Source organism: Podarcis vaucheri (assembly GCF_965113315.1).
Source record: "Podarcis vaucheri genome assembly, chromosome: 4".
NCBI lineage: Eukaryota > Metazoa > Chordata > Lepidosauria > Squamata > Lacertidae > Podarcis > Podarcis vaucheri.
Genome location: NC_138762.1, coordinates 40,786,641 through 40,793,434, shown reverse-complemented (window position 1 = coordinate 40,793,434; position 6,794 = coordinate 40,786,641).

The window sequence follows — 6,794 nt, the reverse complement described above, 5'->3', positions numbered from 1 at the left end:
ACCTTGGTTCTTCTAATAAAGATGTCTTTTGTGAAATTATTTGTGCGCTATTGAGAAGCAAAACAGCAGGGAATGGGTAGAAAAGGTAAAAGGGAGAAAGGTTGACAAGAAAAGCAGAGGCGGTAGGGCCTAGGCCATGTACACACCATACATTTAAAGTGCTATGGTACCACTTTAAACAGTCGTGGCTTCCTCCAAGGAATTCTGGGAGCCGAGGAAATTGTAGCTCTGTGGGGAAAATAGGGGGTCTTAAACAACTCTTGTCACCTTTAATGTTTAAAGTGGTGCGACACTGCTCTAAAGCTATTCATTTCGGAAAATGCAAATTGGGTAGACATGCATTAAACGGTGAACTGAGCCATTTTTCCCCTGCCATCCCTAAGGATAACGAGCTTCTTCTCACACCTGACTGGCACACCAGCTAAACCTGGAGTTGAAAAAGAGACAGCCAAAGGCATTGTAAACCGAATGCTTTCAGATTTGGACAGGAAGGGCTGCCAGCCAGGTGCAGCATTTGCCCTTGATGCATATTTGGTTCAAAGTTTTGACCTGACTTGTAATTTAAATGAATAATGTATTTCCAGGCTGGTGACTTTAGTTTTGTGTCATGCTGAGAGGTCCATTGTGTTCTGTACACTGAATACTGTAGAAAGTGCCAGGCTATAGGAGGTAAACCAGAGTGGCTGGGGTAACCCAGTCATAGGGGCAGGGTATAAATATTGAATTATTATTATTTTTTATTATCCCTAGACCCCTGCTCTTAAGGCAATCATGCCTCACAACCCCAGTGACTCAGCTCAACCTGATACCCAGCTTATCCAATGGATCCCTTTCTCTCTGGCTGGCATGACTGCTACCCTTATCCTAATACTAGCTCCACTTGTTTCATGTGAGCTGGAGACAAGCAACAATCTGTATTGGACAGTACCTGTATGGGAAATGCACCCGGAAGACAAAGTGTATCGAGGAGTTAGTAATATGACACGGAGCCCTTCCTGCCTCTGTTCCTTCCCCCTCCCTCCCTCTTGTTTTTTGATGGTGTGAGAACAGTCTTTAATGTCCTGAGAACGTTGGGAGGTGAAGCCCCCCCCCCCCCGCCCCCAGCTCCCTTAATCAGTTGTGGAGGATAATGCTGGGTACCTTCTTTCATGTTGGACATTGTTTTGAGAAAGTGAGGCATTGGGAGTGTGTAGCCAGTCTTGGAAGCCACACAGGCTATCTATAAAATTGGATGGTTCAGGCAGAGTTTCTTTGAAGCTTGTGCACAGACTGAATGGCCACAGGGCCGTGCAAACTGAGGCTACCTGGGAGAGTCACTTCACCACTTCTTGAAGGCTTCCAAGTGGCAGATTGAAGTGCTTGCTTGGTAGGTATACATTGCTTGCTGTTTTAGAATAAATCTTCAAACTTCTCACTCACTTATGTATTTTGTATTGCTTCTGAATCTCATTTTAAAAGTGCCACCTTGCTTTTGGCAAGACAGTACCTTCCACCAAAAATGCTGAGGAGTCCAATATACCTGAAACAATTGTTGCTGGATTGATCTCAATTTTATGTCTAAGGAAACTGTAAAGTTTCTGTATATACAGGGTGGCTGCTTTAAAATCCACTTTCTTTGTTCTTGACTCAAGTTCGCTGTCATCATTCACAATATCAGAAAAGAAAAACAATCCTTTTATCTGACTCCACTATTCTTTCCAAATACCAGCCTGAAATTTAACTGCCACTTTGATCCAACTGTATACCTACCTAATTTTGGGGCACCCTGTATTCTAAGGCAATTTTTCCGTTGCTTGGGTTGTATAGCACTTACTGGGTGATTTTCACCAAAGACTGCTATTGAGCTAGTTCAGGACTTCAAGACCTTCGTGGCAATTATGGAACTGTTGCAAATGTTTCTTGGGCCAACGCATCAAACAAACGCACATCTTTGATGTCGTCTTTGCCCTGAGTAATGTGAGGCATGAATGGAAGGTGTGTTTGTGTGCATGCAGTGCACTACTGTGTAATGCTCTGATCACCATATGGTAGAATTTGAATGGGTGGCAGCAATTCACCCCTGCAGGATCTGTCAAACATATCACATCTATGCTCAGAGAACTGCACTGCCTGCTTATTTGTTCAAGGCATTACTGCTGATATATAAAGCCTTCAGAGTTTGGAACCAGTTTGCTTAACAGATTGCCTTAGCCCCTTTCACTTTGTACTTGAACTTTAACAAGTCCATTCCACATTTGCAAGGAGTCATTCCTTTAGTATGGCAGCACCTGTGCATTGGAATGCCCTGCCCATTCGCATTAAGCAGGCACTTTTAAACACCAGATAAAAAATTCTGTGTTTTGGCAGGCCTAGCCAGACACATGGTTTCGTTATATTTGTTTTAAACATTTTATTGAGCTTGTCTTTGTTTTAATGAAGGTTTTACGTGTATTTGTTTTTAATTGATTCATGGGTTTTAGTCATGCTTTCTATATAATTTAACTTTGATAAATTTTGAGCTAGCGGTTTATAAATTGTCTAACTAAAAATAAAATTATTCTACCAGTGTGGAATTAAGCCTCATACAATGTGAAATAATGTGTATACAGCAATGAATGATGGAGCTCCTACTTTAGATATCAGTGCTAGATCAAAGCACATTGGAGTCAAGCAAATCAGTTTTAGAAAGCCGAATCACTTGAATGGCAGAACCAAGGCAACAGGTCCTTGGCTAATTCTCTTTATATAGGCAGCATGGTTGAGGTCTGGTTTTCATAATGGATCTGACAAACACTTGGGAAATACACTGTAAAACAAAATGACTTGTACTTCTGCTAAGCAGGTGGATTTTAAAACCTTGCAGTTTAACAGATGTCTCCCACCCCTTGATGTCATAATGCTCACTATAATTCAGTTCTGTTAAAGGACATCAGATGATTCGCATTAACCTGTACAAGAACTGCAGTAAACAGAAAATTAGGCTTTTTCTTCTTCCATATAGCACACTGTTCATCTCTTCCCAAAATATAGTTGTCTGAATGGATAGATAGATCCCTGTGAGATTTTTGTTTTTAAATTCCATATGTGTATTGTTTGTGGGATGGGTGGCAGCATCATGCATTGTGAAGTTCTCATCACAACTAATTCTGAAGTGTTTTACTGCATTGATTATTTAGCACAGGAACAAATGAATACTCTGGTACTTGATAGATCAGTGGTGGCCAAACTTGGCCATCCAGCTGTTTTGGGACCACAACTCCCATCATACCTACCTGACAGGACCAGTGGTCAGGATGATGGGAACTGTAGTCCCAAAACAGCTGGCGTGTAGTTCGGTAGCTGTTTGAAACCACTAAGACTAACTCTCAATAATCCTCATAAAGTAATGCCTTTAAAGAACCAGGTGAAGGTTAAAGCAACTCATGCCAAGAGTAAATGGGGAACAATGGACAGGAAACAGCATTCAGATGTTGCTGCACTCTCTGTGTGTTTTACGTCTGCCAGAGCCTCTGTTTGTCCAGACACTATAAGGAGAGGCCAAAGGTAAGCTGTGGCTCCCACTTTCAAGTGAGACAGCTGCCAGATATCTCAATTTTTCAAGAGCTGACCTAAAGACAGTGTGAATAGAACAACTGATTAGGAACATTCACAGGTATGACATAAGTGGCATGGAAGAAAGACAACTTTACACATCCCACAGCTGAACTTGCCGCCACAGAATGAGGTAAACACCACCCTCAGATCTGCTGTGTGTTGCAAAGGGAAGCAGCAATGCTAGAAAGAGCACTCTGGCTGCCGAATTGAGAGAGCTCCCCTGCTGGAGCACAACTACCTAAGTGTGCTTCTGGTTTCAATGTTGGGATTTGTTTTTTAAAAATCTCCTCAGCTCAGAACATGACAACCACTCCTTAAGTGCAAGACGTGAGTGAACAGACAGGGCAAGCCCAAGGGATCGGGGTGCTAAAAATCCAAATAACAATACCCATGGTGGTACAAGTATTACAATAATAAGTAAAACGATTGGCAATGTGCTGCTTTGGTGGTACTTCAAAATGTGCCACCTAAGATGGGACACTTTACCAGAATGGTTCCCATCCTTAGTTTCATCCATTCATGTAATAATATGGCCAGAAAGTATAACAAGTAAATAATATAGAAGGGAAACTCTTTTAAGCATATGAATTAAATGCTAAATGAATAAAAATAGAAAAAGATCCCATAGAAACATTCACTTTTCTTTTTTTTTTTATAATAATTTTTATTACATTTTTCCAAATTACAAATAAGAAAAGACAGAATAAAAGAAAAGAAAAGAAAAAAGAACAGAAAATAACATCCATTTCAATAACTTATTTCAAATTTCCATTGGACTTCCCCACGTCTCCCGCATAGTGCATTCTTGATAATAAAGTCATCAGCAAATTATACCCTTATTTCGTGTTTTTCTTTATATTTTCAATTGCAATTTAAGTTTAAATCTCTTGTTCTCCGTTTACTCTAAAAATATAACCTGATATCATTTAACCCATTTAAACTTTGGTTCTTTCCCGAATGTTAACAATTTCCTAAATAATTAAACTTCATTGCTGGGGCTAACGTTCTAAATCATACGACATCTTATGTTTCATACAACTTATAATACTTTTGCAAATAGTCTTTGAATTTTTTCCAATCCTCCTCCATTGCCTCTTCTCCCAGGTCCCGGATTCTTGCAGTCATCTCAGCCAGTTCCATGTAGTTCATCAGTTGCGTCTGCCACTCCTCCAGTGTGGGCAAATCTTGGGTCTTCCAATACTTGGCGATAAGAATTCTTGCTGCAGTTGTAGCATACATAAAGAAAGTTCTATCCTTTTTTAACACCTTCTGGCCGACAATGCCCAGAAGGAAGGCCTCTGGTTTCTTGGGAAAGGTGTACTTAAACACCTTCTTTAACTCATTATAGATCATTTCCCAAAAGGCCTTCAATCTTGGGCACGTCCACCAGAGGTGAAAGAATGTCCCTTCAGCCTCCTTACATTTCCAACATTTATTATCAGACAAATGGTATATCTTAGCGAGTTTGACTGGGGTCATGTACCACCTGTATACCATTTTCATAATGTTTTCTTTCAAGGCATTACATGCCGTAAACTTCATACCGGTGGTCCATAACTTTTCCCAGTCTTCTGACATGATATTGTAACCAATGTCTTGAGCCCATTTTATCATGGCTGTTTTAACTATTTCATCCTGAGTGTTCCATTTAAGCAGCAAGTTGTACATTCTCGAAATTACCTTGGTCTTTGGTTCTAGCAACTCTGTCTCAAGTTTCGATTTTTCCACCTGGAATCCTATTTTTTTGTCTTGCTTAAAAACCTCATTAATTTGGGCATAATGTAACCAATTTTGCACCTTATCCTTTAATTTTTCAAAGCTCTGCAACCTCCAATTACCTCCAATGTTTTCTATTATTTCCCAATATTTCGGCCAATATGCCTCCATATTGGATGTTTTCCGAGCTTTGGCCTCTATTGGTGAAATCCACCTCGGAGTTTTACTTTCCAATAAGTCTTTGTATTTTTTCCAGACCATAAATATTGCTTTTCTGACAATATGGTTTTTAAACATTCCATGTGTTTTCCCCTTGTCATACCACAAATACGCATGCCAACCTAACGAATTGTTAAAGCCTTCCAGATCTAGGACATCAGTATTTTCCAATAAAATCCAATCTTTCATCCAGCAGAAGGCCGCAGCTTCATAATATAACCTTAAGTCCGGCAGGGCAAACCCCCCTCTCTCCTTTGCATCAGTTAATATTTTAAACTTTATTCGGGGCTTTTTGCCCTGCCAGACAAATTTAGAAATATCCTTCTGCCACTTTCCAAAACAATCCACTCTGTCCACGATCTGCAAAGCCTGAAATAAAAACAACATTTTTGGCAAAACGTTCATTTTTATAGCTGCAATTCGGCCTAACAAGGATAGTTTCAATCTTGACCAGATTTCTAGATCTTTTTTAACTTCTGACCAACATTTTTCATAATTGTCTTTAAATAAATTCAAGTTCTTGGAGGACAGATTGACCCCCAGGTATTTCACTTTTTTAACAATGTTTAGTTCTGTTTCCCTCTGAAACCCCTCTGTTTCAGTAACCGTCAAGTTTTTCCCTAACACCTTAGTCTTTTGTTTATTCAACTTAAAACCCGCCACCCGACCAAATTTCTGAATCAATTCCAAAACTCTTTTTGTGCTAGATTCTGGCTCCTGTAATGTTAAAACTAAGTCATCTGCAAATGCTTTCAGTTTATATTGTTTCGCTCCGACCCGTATTCCTTGTACCTGCCGATCCTCCCTTATCATTTTCAGCAAAACCTCCAGGACTGAAATAAACAACAGAGGGGATAGGGGGCACCCCTGGCGTGTTCCTTTTTCAATATGAAGTTCTTCTGTCACCACATTGTTCACTATCAACTTAGCTTTTTGTTCAGAATAGATTGCCTCTATTCCATTCTCAAACCCCCTTCCCACTCCCATCCCTTCCAAGTTTTTCTTCATAAATTTCCAAGAAATGTTGTCAAAGGCCTTCTCCGCGTCAATAAAAATTAACACCGCTTTGGTGTTAATATTTGTTTGTAAAAGTTCCAAAATATCGATAATGTTCCTGGTATTATCATACAAATGTCTACCTGGGAGAAAGCCTGCTTGGTCCTTATGGATTACTGCATTTAATACCTTTTTAAATCTGTTAGCCAAGACATCCGCAAATATTTTGTAATCCACATTTAGGAGTGAGATGGGGCGATAGTTCTTAAGTTGAGTCTTTTCAGTTTCCA